At 38.4% G+C, this 11,904-nt stretch overlaps 2 long non-coding RNA genes across 2 annotated transcripts; both read left to right on the top strand.

The window, feature by feature from the left end:
• The first annotated feature begins 4,558 nt into the window (after nt 1–4,558).
• LOC110678986 lies at nt 4,559–4,813 on the top strand. Its single transcript, XR_002502111.1, has 2 exons — nt 4,559–4,588; nt 4,649–4,813. It is a non-coding gene; the product is annotated as an uncharacterized LOC110678986 (long non-coding RNA).
• Nucleotides 4,814–9,689: 4,876 nt separating this feature from the next.
• On the top strand, nt 9,690–10,031 carry LOC110679179. The gene is made up of 2 exons (XR_002502282.1): nt 9,690–9,806; nt 9,867–10,031. It is a non-coding gene; the product is annotated as an uncharacterized LOC110679179 (long non-coding RNA).
• The last annotated feature ends 1,873 nt before the right edge of the window (nt 10,032–11,904 follow it).

The following is an 11,904-nucleotide window of genomic DNA, read 5'->3' on the forward strand; positions in this document are numbered from 1 at the left end:
TCACAAAACTTTTTTCGTCAAAAGTTGCGCTTTAATATACCCAGAAACTTCTCCGAACAAACTATATCGCTAAAATCAACGGTTTGGGCGTTATTCAAAAAGCGCATGAAACCGAGAAAATAAAACACAGTGCAATGGCAGCCGAACTTCTAGTACATTCTTTATGCAACTTAACTGACTCCGCAACATAATTTCTGGGGATATTTTTTTTTAGTTTGCTTAGATGACTTAAAAGCGCGAAGTTATACCGTTTTGTCTCAAATTCCGAACAGACTCATATTCCGAACACTCGCTTTTTGTATGGCGATTTGGTTGAAATGTTTCGCTGAAATATGTCACCAAATAACAAGGAAATGGCAGTCAATTGCAATTCAATTTTAACGTCTCCAATATAATTTATACCGCGGGAGTAGTGATGATTCTCCAGTTTGAGACCAGTAGAACGAGCTCAGATAAATAAATTTGCGAAATTATTCTTTTGAATACGATTTATTCGTGCTGTTCGTAATTTGAATCAAGGTGTTCGGAATATGAGACAGACTGAACACAGTGTTCGGCATTTGAATCATAATGTTGTTCCATACTTTTACGTGAAAACAATACTGAAACTAATTAATTCAACATTATTATTGGTACACCCAATAGCTAAGGGTTAAACTTTGCGAGGAAATTAAAATTTACACAAATATCAGCCAATTTATGCCAATCAGATGCATTTGAAGTCACTGTTGGCCTTAATTGTTCGGAATATGAGTCAAAACGGTATCTTACATAATACATGAAGAATTTTTTCCAGAGTTATATCGATTAAAAGAATGATGAAAAAGTATTGCTTTTGCGCTTGAGCAATTGCTGGTTGATTAATTCGAGTGGTTCTTGCGTATTAGCGAAAAACCTTGGAGATTTGTAATGCAAGTCCAGCTAACATATATTGCTGGCATTATTTTCAGCACAATTAAGATAGGTGTACCAGTTATGACCATAGTGATTCCCTATTTCGCCATACGTGATAACTTGAATGTCTCAACTTTTTATAAAGTTTTGTATGTTTAAGCAGTAATATATAGGATATATCTTGATGTTGAAACATTCAAAATAATTGAAAATGTGAAAGGCATCGAAATTTTATATATGGCCAAATAGGGTACCACTATGTCCATAACTGGTACACTTTCCCTAGGTCGATACATTTTTTTTTGTCACATCGGCCTTTGATCGGTCGAGGGGGGGATAGTAAAAAATTGAAAAAATATTATAACTCTCCGGATTTGCCAGTAAAAATTCTGGTAACCTTCAGATTTTGATTAATATTTTTTCTTCCGGCCCCATCAAAATACCTAATTGGTTCCGAATGTTTTGAAGAGGGGAGACAAAAAGTCTGAGCCAAATTTGTCTTGGCATTACTGGCGAAATACAGAAGGGCATTGAAATTGGAATTGAAGTCAAAAAGATATTTAACGTTACTGTATTCTGAATCCGAACATATGTTTTTTGTATTCTGAATCTTGGAACAATTAGTACTTATGTTTCTGGAAAAACAACTCGAAATGTTTGGCGAAATATTTCATATATTTTGATAAATTTCTTTTTTCAATCATTAAAACGAAATCAATGGGGAATGATCTCGGGCGCTTCTTTATTATTTATCAGGTGATATTTTTCTGTGTTTTGATGGAGTTTCTAAAAAAAATTTCCAACTGTTTATTGTGTTAAATTTCATAAGACGACATTCAATAAAATTCTGTCAATACAGACATTTCCGGGAAATTTGAAGAAGAAATTTTTAAAAACTTCAAGAAAAGACTCACGTTTTTAAATTTCTGTTGGAATAACCAAATAAACCCTCTAGGAAATCTCCTACAAATTATATGGGAATCATGACTTATTTTGCTCAAACATGAAGTATTCAATTATGAATTATGATAGAGTTTTCATAGAAAGTGCCTCTCTTTTAGAAATTCTACCAAACATTTCTTTAATAATAACATCTTAAATAATTTTACGAATACGTCATTAATTGTTCATCGAAAGCTGTTAACGTATCTGCAAGAACTCCTTCATTGAATTTTTGAATGCTCTAGTGATTTACCAGCAATTTTTGTAGGAATATGATTCTTGATATATGTGAATATGTCATATGAAATGTTGGGAAAGTTTCTTAAACATCTCAAAACTTAAGTCTACAAATTACCCTCTGAATGAGTTCATTAATATTGTTGTGAGTTTCAGTTGAAATTCTATATAGTATTGATTTTGCCAAAAATTCATTTAAGTAGATTCCATTTCCATTTTTTTGTCAATTCACAATAAATAAAAATATCAAGGATTTTCAGGAATATTTAAATAAATTTTCAATAAGATTTCCTAGATATATTTCAATTCAAATATTACTTACAGATGAATTCTGTAGATTTTCAACAAAGTGTGTATGTAGTAAGTATGGGTATGAGCAATTTTTCACATATTTCATAAATTTAGTTTTTCATGAAGAAGTTATGATCTATTTTTTGTTATTTTTATCGTTATTCATTTAGAAATTTTCATCATTATGTACTGAAAAAAACCGAATCATGTTTAGATTAAATTTTTGAAGTTTTAGCATGAATTATTCTTGAGAAAACGGTAAAAGTTTTATCAAGAAACCAGGAAATATCTGGAACATTTTTCTGAAGAAAATCATAAAAATACTATTAATTGGTTTAAATTTATAATTTTAGTCCAAAACTGTTTTATTTTTCAATGTCTGGTATGAAGGGGTATATAATTCTTCTCTAAAAGTTCAATGTACGGAGTTGATCGATTTTATCCACCTCTGAGAAATATGACAACACTTAACGAAATAACAAAGATTAAGCTTTCGAAATTACTACTTGAATCCCCAATGCTACGTCATTGTTCCCCACGCTCCCAATAAATGCCAAAGTGTGAAGTCACTTCTCTTCGGATTAAACTGCAAAAGTTTTGCGGCATCTATCTTTGACTGACCCCATTACTTTTCCTGCCAAGTGAACCTTATTAAAACATCTCCGCAATAAGTGACCCGCTAAATAGTTTTGCGTGGTAATATTTCAACAAAACTAGCTTTTTCGCTTCTCCCCGCTCGAGAAGTAAATGTAGTAATAAATCATCATTCAACTTGTTGATTAGTTTTCCGACGGAGGAAAAGCACAACGCAACGGGTCGCGGGCAAAAGCTGCAGTCTCCGCCGGAGTTATGATGATAGAGCTACTCCCATGTAGTAGCTATTTTTTTCCGAATTGGCCGGAGCTCCGAAGTCTGGATCAGTACCCAAACAGAAGCATGTTGAAGTGGCAGCATGATCCGAGAGCTGAACTGCTGCTGCTGCTGCTAGTGATGCAACAACGGACAAAAACACTCTTCTCGACTATGTTTTATCTCATCGAACATGAGTTGCAGCTTTTTTCATCCTCATGGTCTAGCACTTTGGCACTTCAGCACACCAGCTTGCCGTCGATGATTCCGTCAGAAAACTCCTACCCACCTAGTTCCCTGAAGAGGAGGGGGTCAGAATCTGGAGGGTTGTAGTGGTATTGGATCAAATGCAGCTTTGGGGGGCATTTGGTCCTTAACCCAGTGGTAACATTCGTGGCTATAAAGCAAAGCCATGCTGAAGGTGGCTGGGTTCGATTCCCGATCGGTCCAGGATCTTTTCGTTATGCAAATTTATCTGACATACCTGAGCTTATGATATCTTCGTACCGGCTACAAGATCTACGAATGTGAAAATGGCAACTTAAGCGAAAAAAGTTCTCACTGAATGACTGTCGAAGTGCTTATTGAACACTGAGCACATTGGGCTGACAAGCAGGCTCTGTCCCAGTAGGGGTGTAAATCCAAATAAGAAGAGGAAGCAGTGGCAGCTTTGGTTGCTTCGCCGCCCTTCACAAACATCTTGGCTAGTTCTTTACGTCTACTTGGCTACATGATTGGACGTTTGCTGCACTGAAGTCAACAGCGAAAGCATCATCAATAACCGAGTCATCGTAAGGTCGGACGGTTATCTCACGCTGTTGCTGCTGCTGTTGCAGAGGAGTGGAAGAAAAAACTTTTCGATGCGCGAAGTGCTCTTTATTGCTGAAACGCAAGACGATGATTGCAGATTGCATGGCGGATATCGAAATCACAGAGTTTTGGCGTTGGAATCATGATTTCTTAAATTTACATAAGCAATAACGAAAACTAATTTATGATCTTGATTTCATTTTTAGAATCGAGCTTGCAGGACATTGAAAATAAAACTTTACATTTTGTCATAAGTATTGTATCATCAAGCTGGGAAAACCTTAAAAAAGCAAAATTGGCAAGAATTGTACAATATTCACAGAGACATTTGGTCAGAAAATATTTAGAAAAATATTATGTAACATTTAAGGCTTTTGCCAAGCTAAATCAATCTTCTCTGATTATATGTTTTTGCACTAAGGATAAAAAAACTTAAAAACCCTAAATTTAGGACACCAAAGTTAGGTATAGTTTTCCCGAGATGAACTAGCCCTGGGCTTAAAATCTCATTATTGAAGAGTAAAAAAATGGGTGTTGTGGTACCGTAACTCTTAAGGACTGAAATGTAAATATACCATACCTCATTGATAAGACTCATTGAACTAATACTTTGATGTACCTTTAGGTGAATACGTGCTGCCAGTAGGAAGAATGGGGGATGGGAGAAGAAGAATTAGAAGATCGACGTTTAGAAAAGTGATGCGTACGGTGTCGTGGCGAAGAGATTATAAATCCAAATAAACTTACAAATAACAGAATATTAACAGTACAATAGTTAGTGAACCCGAAACCCCACAGTGGCGACGAAGATGGGATCGGCAGAGAAAATCGGTGAGAAAATTATTAAATTTCAATAAATTGATCGATATTGTAGTTTTCAGCAACGTCCTGTTGGAATTGAGGTTAGAAAATGGTAAACAAAAACCAAAAAGTTGTGATAAACACTGCGCCGTATTCTATTATGCTGAATGAACTTGGTGTTGAAATTGAGTTTAAATTGTGAGAGCGACTGGTGAGTCGATACTGTTCCTGATAGCGATTCATAATCAAGGGGCTGGTGCACGGCACAGCATAGTTCTTCGAGAACGATTCAAGTAAAAGCGGCTGGTGCACTGCACAGCGCAGCTCCTCGAGAGCGCTTGGTACAAATATGGCTAGTGCACAGCACAGCGTAGTTCCTCGAGAACGATGTACGTAAACATGGCTGGTGCACTGCACAGCATAGTTCCAAGAGAACGATTACTCTGAAAGCGGCTGGTGCATTGCACAGCGCAGCTCCTCGAGAGCGTTAAATTAGCTGGTGCACAGCACAGCGTAGTTCTTCGAGAACGATACATTTTAACGTGGCTAGTGTACAACACTTCGCAGCTCTTCGAGAGCGTTTCATCCAAAAGTGATTAATGCATCACATTATTCAGTTCTTCGAGAACGTTTTAACTAAAGACAATTATTAATTGGATGAATAATTATCGTTGCAGGAAGTTCATTTGCTTATTCGGGAAGTGTCTCGAAAATCAAAAGGTTGAACAACCTAATCCGGATTATCCAGTTTGTAGTTGTTCATAGCGTACGTATACGTATACTTTTCTGAATACATGAGTGTATGAAATTGCAATTATATTATGGTGTTCTTTTCAGTGAAATGGATAAGTGGGATATTGGTCCATTCAAATACAAGCTTATGCCGCACAATGAAGTGCGAGATGAATGGATTCGTTATAAGCGGCAGTTTGAATACCTTGCACTTGCAAATGGTGTGACCAACAAAACACGACTGAAGCATATTTTTCTGGCCCGCGCAGGACCAGACGTTCAGGATGTTTTTAGTACCCTTCCGGGTGCGGATGTGGAAGAAAGATTGGGCGTCGATCCTTTCAAGGTAATGTTATGCATAAGTGTTTTGGTGTTTGATGAGCTTACTATATAAAACAAAAATCTTAAAGGTTGCTATTGCAAAGTTGGACGAGTACTTTATCCCTAAACAACATGATGCGTACCAGCGATTTTTGTTCTGGTCGATGACTAAGAAGGAAAATGATGAGCCTCTTGACAAGTTCATCCTGCGTGCTACAGAGCTGGCTAGCAAATGCAACTTCGGAACAACCAAACAAGAATCCCAGGATATCAGTGTTATTGACAAAGTCATTCAATTAGCACCTCCTGATTTGCGTGAGAAGTTGTTACAACGAGAGAACTTGGCGTTGGATGATGTCATGAAATTGGTTAACTCTCATGAATCCATCAAATTTCAAGCAAGCCAAATCGTTTCCAAAGCCATGGATCAACCTTCAACGTCTGGAATGATGAATCGAGTCCAGAATACACCAAAAGATTCATCTCTAAGATGTTTCAGATGTGGTCGTAAAGGACACTTGGCAAACGATAAAGTATGCCCAGCTAGATCAAAAGTTTGCGACCGATGCGGAAAAACAGGTCATTTTGCTAGCTGCTGCCGTACACCGAATGTTTCCCAGAAACGTAAACGTGAGAATGACGAACAACGTAAAAGCAACCGGTCCAAATACCAGGACGTTAGAATTATTGCGAAGGAGGAGAAGAAAGGTAGCGCTTCCGGTAAATTTTCAAGTTTCATTTTTTCAATTGGAGAGGGAGACGAATTTCTATGGATCACTATTGGTGGTGTGTTGGTTCAAGTTTTGATCGACTCAGGTAGCCAAAAGAATATTTTAGACGATGTTACCTGGAAGAATATGACAGCTCAAGGAGCACGAGTCAAGAATCTTCGAACATATTCTGATCAAACTTTTAGAGCATATGGTCGATCTGCAACTCCTCTAGTGGTTCAACAAGTATTCGAGAGTAGGATTGAAATCAATGGGAGTGATCGACAAATAACTGCTGATGCAACTTTCTATGTGATTGAAGGTGGTTCGCAACCTCTTCTAGGCAAAATCACAGCTACACAATTAGGGGTGCTGACATTAGGACTGCCAAGCACACAGTCCCCAGAAGTCTATCGTTTATGTTCGGAGCAAAAGCACCCATTTCCCAAAATTAAGGGTATTAAGCTAAAAATACCAATTGATACTACCGTTACTCCAGTTACCCAACATGCTCGTCGTCCTCCACTGGCTCTTTTAAATAGAATTGAAGACAAGCTTGATTCTCTGTTGGTGGCAGACATAATTGAGCCAGTGAAGGAGTTTAGTCAGTGGATTTCACCACTGGTCACAATTGTCAAAGACACTGGAGATTTGCGATTATGTGTGGATATGAGGCGTGCTAACTTGGCCATAAAACGAGAAGCACACTTGATGCCCACCTTTGAAGATTTTTTGCCTCGATTAAGGAATGCTCGAGTTTTCAGTAGGCTAGATATCAAAGATGCCTTTCACCAGGTAGAACTTCATGAGTCTTCTAGGCATATAACGACATTTATCACGCATAAAGGAGTGTTTCGATACAAACGGCTAATGTTTGGCATCTCATGTGCCCCAGAAATGTTCCAGAAAGTTCTGGAGCAGATTCTCTCAAATTGCGAAAATGTTGTGAGCTACATAGATGATGTATTAATATTTGGGGATACCGTAGAGGAACACGATCGTGCTTTGAGAAAGGTGCTGGATACGCTCAAAGAGATGAATATTCTTTTGAATCATGCTAAGTGCGTGTTCAGAGTCACTGAGCTGGAGTTCCTAGGACACCATCTATCAGCTGAAGGAGTACGGCCGTCGGAGGATAAATTGACTGCCCTTAAATCTTTCCGAGCACCCCAGTCTCCAGAGGAATTACGGAGTTTTTTAGGCCTTGTCACATATGTCGGACGATTTCTCCCTAACCTTTCGACTGTCAGTTCACCTTTAAGAGAGTTAACCCACAAAGAAATTCCTTTCAAATGGCAGCCAATACATGACAAAGCATTTAAGGATTTGAAATCAATGATAGCAGATATTAAAACATTAGCCTATTTCGATAATGCGCTGCGTACACGAGTCATTGCAGATGCATCTCCTGTTGGCCTTGGAGCTGTTCTGCTGCAGTTCGAACAGGCTTCAAATGACACTAATCCTCGTATTATATGCTATGCAAGTAAAAGCTTAAGTTCCACAGAAAAACGCTATTGCCAAACAGAGAAAGAGGCTCTCGCGTTGGTTTGGGCTGTAGAACGGTTTTCTGTATATCTTATAGGCAGGAAATTTGAATTAGAGACGGACCATAAGCCGTTGGAAGCCATATTTGCACCAACATCTAGACCATGTGCGCGTATTGAAAGGTGGGTACTAAGGCTTCAATCCTTCACCTTCGAAGTCCGTTACCGCAAAGGTTCAAGTAACATAGCGGATCCGTTTTCTCGTCTCGCAACCGTAACTACCTCCGATGAATTTGATGGTGATAATAGATTTCTTATTCTGGCTATCATGGAGTCAGCGGCTATCGATACAGAGGAGTTGAAACAAGCATCTAGGCAAGACGAAGAGTTTGCTATTGTTAAGGAATGCCTACAAAATGGTACATGGAGGAATAAAGATGTCAAATCATATGAAACAGTTCAAGATGAATTGGGCTTCGTAGGAGACATGCTAGTACGAGGAAATAAGCTGGTCATACCTAAAATTCTTCGAAGCAGAATGTTGTCTCTGGCTCATGAAGGACATCCAGGAGAAAGTGTTATGAAACGAAGACTTCGTGACCGTGTTTGGTGGCCTGGAATGGACAGAGAGGTTAGCTTACATGTTGCAGCATGTCAGGGATGTCGTTTGGTGTCTCTTCCCAATAAACCCGAGCCAATGCACCGTAGAGAACTACCAGCTGGACCATGGATTGATATTGCATTGGACTTCCTTGGACCTTTACCGACGGGCGAGTATTTGCTGGTAATAATAGACTACTATAGTCGCTACAAGGAAGTAGAGATCATGAGACATATTACGGCTGATGAGACTATTAATCGATTGCATAAAATTTTCACAAGGCTTGGTTTTCCAGTCACTGTGACGTTGGACAATGCAAGACAGTTTGTTAGCACATCTTTTGAATCCTACTGTAAACGTAATGGAATCAGTCTTAATTTTTCAACCCCTTATTGGCCACAAGAAAACGGGCTCGTAGAGCGACAAAATCGTTCATTGCTCAAACGTCTTCAAATAAGCCATTCGTTAGGTCGTGACTGGAAAAATGATCTTCAGGATTACTTGCTTATGTATTACACATCACCGCACTCCGTCACAGGAAAGACGCCTACTGAACTTTGTTACGGAAGGACTATTAGATCTAAAATACCATCCTTGAAGGATCTTGAAACTGCGCCATCTAGATCTGAAGTAATAGATAGAGATCAGCAATCGAAAAAAAAGGGTGAGGAGAGTGAAAATATCAAACGGGGAGCCAAAGATTCTGACTTGAAAGTTGGTGATACAGTTTTGATGAAGAATTTAGTTCCAGCAAACAAGTTGACGCCTAACTTTAGTCCAAGTGAGTGTTTAGTATTGGGCAAAGATGGATCACGAGTGACTGTACAAGACAAAGAGTCACACAAGACATACCAACGAAATGTGGTTCATCTTAAGAAAGTTATACCCCAAACAGGAGACTCCATAGATACTAATTCGTCTATTCTTCAAGATTCAGTGCCTGAACAATTACCAGTCGCTATTCCTGTTGATAATGAACACGTGAGAAGTTCTGAATCTTGCAGAGTACGACGACAAGTGAAGCAACCCACGAAATTTAAGGATTATGTCATCGGTGATGTTACTTCGGAATAGACTGGCGTTCTCATAGAAAAAACGAGATGTGGTACCGTAACTCTTAAGGACTGAAATGTAAATATACCATACCTCATTGATAAGACTCATTGAACTAATACTTTGATGTACCTTTAGGTGAATACGTGCTGCCAGTAGGAAGAATGGGGGATGGGAGAAGAAGAATTAGAAGATCGACGTTTAGAAAAGTGATGCGTACGGTGTCGTGGCGAAGAGATTATAAATCCAAATAAACTTACAAATAACAGAATATTAACAGTACAATAGTTAGTGAACCCGAAACCCCACAGGTGTGGTTAGAAGCATTCTTAAAATAAGCCTTGCCATACCCTAAATTTAGAAAAAATAAGGAGATTTTATTTTTATTTTGTTCCATGCAATGAAAAAACGACCTTAAATTATAATTTTCACGTCTAAAAGCAACAATAAGCCATAACTTTTTCATATCTAAATTGATTTATATAACATTTGTAGTGAAAGTCACTTACTTGAATAGAGTTCGTACCACTATGACATTTACAACAAAAGGTTTGAGTTGATATAGATATATTGAAAAAAAAAAAAATCTTGACTTACTCAATTTTTTGCCCATTTTTACCCTACTAAGCTGACAAGCAGACATTGCTCTGGTAGAAACGTAATATTAGAAAAAAAGAAAGCGCAGCCTTGTTTGGTTATACAGCCAACTCTCCATAACTCGATATTGAAAGGACCATCGAGTAAGGGAGGTATCGAGTTATAGAATACAAAATGCGAAAACGATTTAAGGGACCATCGAGGGAGCCATGAAAACCAACTTTTACTATGGTTCTCTAACTCGATATCTAGTAAGGAAGAGTTAACTGTAATTAAGGTGGTCCATATTTGAAATGACAAAACAGAGAAAACACACCGACTAATTCTATCTTATTGGTTCATTGTCAATTGAAACACATAAATCATGTTTTCTGGATCAAATAGTCAAAGAAAAAGATCAAACAAAAAGCATGTACCAAGGTCGGGTTTCCCTAACTAGAACCCCTTAGCAGTCTAAACTAGCGGAGCTCATAACTAGTTTACCCGACTATCAACCGACTGATCTTGTGACGAAACTTCAAACAAGACACTAATTAAGCAAGCGTGGAAAATCTACGCCACAGATAATCACAACCATGGTTACACAGAATCGTGAAGCCGTTGCCAGCTTCGTGAAGTCGGATGTGCAGCACTCAGAGAGTCGTATGCCGCGCTCCCAAGACTTATTGGTCTTATTAGGCGTTTGAAAAACTAGAGCTGCCAGCAAAATGGCAATAAAAAATAAAACGATTCCGAACGGGGACATGTTGAGGTACACATCGCCCAGCACACATGTCCAAGCAACTGACTTTGAAGTGTACCACCGCGTTGGGAAGCAAAAAAATGAAATAAAAATCTATCTTGATTATAAAAGAGATATGATCGAGGGCGACGTCTGAGGATATAAATAAATGAAATAAAATTAATTTTAATTTGATGTCGTCGAATGACAGTTTTTGCTTGTGGTCAATAGGAGAAATGATTGGCGCTGATATCTTTGATACAACAGTAGCTGACCCTAATTTCCAAACCAGTAGCTTCTATTTGTCCGCTATGACTACACATCGACCATTCAAATAGCCTTTGTGGGGATCACGCAGTTTGTTAGTAAGTCCATGTTAAGGATGATGAAAATTCTGGGTCGGCCAAAGACTCTTTCGGGTTGCACATTTTCTTGACTTCTCAGAGCAAAAAGAATCTTCGTACTTATCAACCGATGCACAAACTCAAAAGGGTCAATTGACGAAGAAAATGTTCTTGTTTGGTAATTTGCGATATAGCTATACTCCACCCGATGCGAGTCATCGTACTCTATAGTACCGTTTTGATACATTTTATGGAAACTAAAGGTCTCACTCTCACCCAGTGGTGATAGTTTTCATCCTGGTCTATTCATTTGTTTAGAAACAAGGAGCTACACACTCGGTTACCAATGGCTTTTAGGACGAGATCACAAGTTATGCGAGAGTTTGATTGGCCCAACATGCAAGATTTTGAGAGGCCCAACAATGCGGAGCTTTATGTGCGCAGAATGCAAGCACTGGTACCACTTTTCTAACGAGAAATTGGATAAAGCGATAAACGAGAAGCTGGAACGAGA

The sequence above is a fragment of the Aedes aegypti genome, chromosome 3 (assembly GCF_002204515.2).
Source record: "Aedes aegypti strain LVP_AGWG chromosome 3, AaegL5.0 Primary Assembly, whole genome shotgun sequence".
In the NCBI taxonomy this organism is placed as follows: Eukaryota; Metazoa; Arthropoda; class Insecta; order Diptera; family Culicidae; genus Aedes; species Aedes aegypti.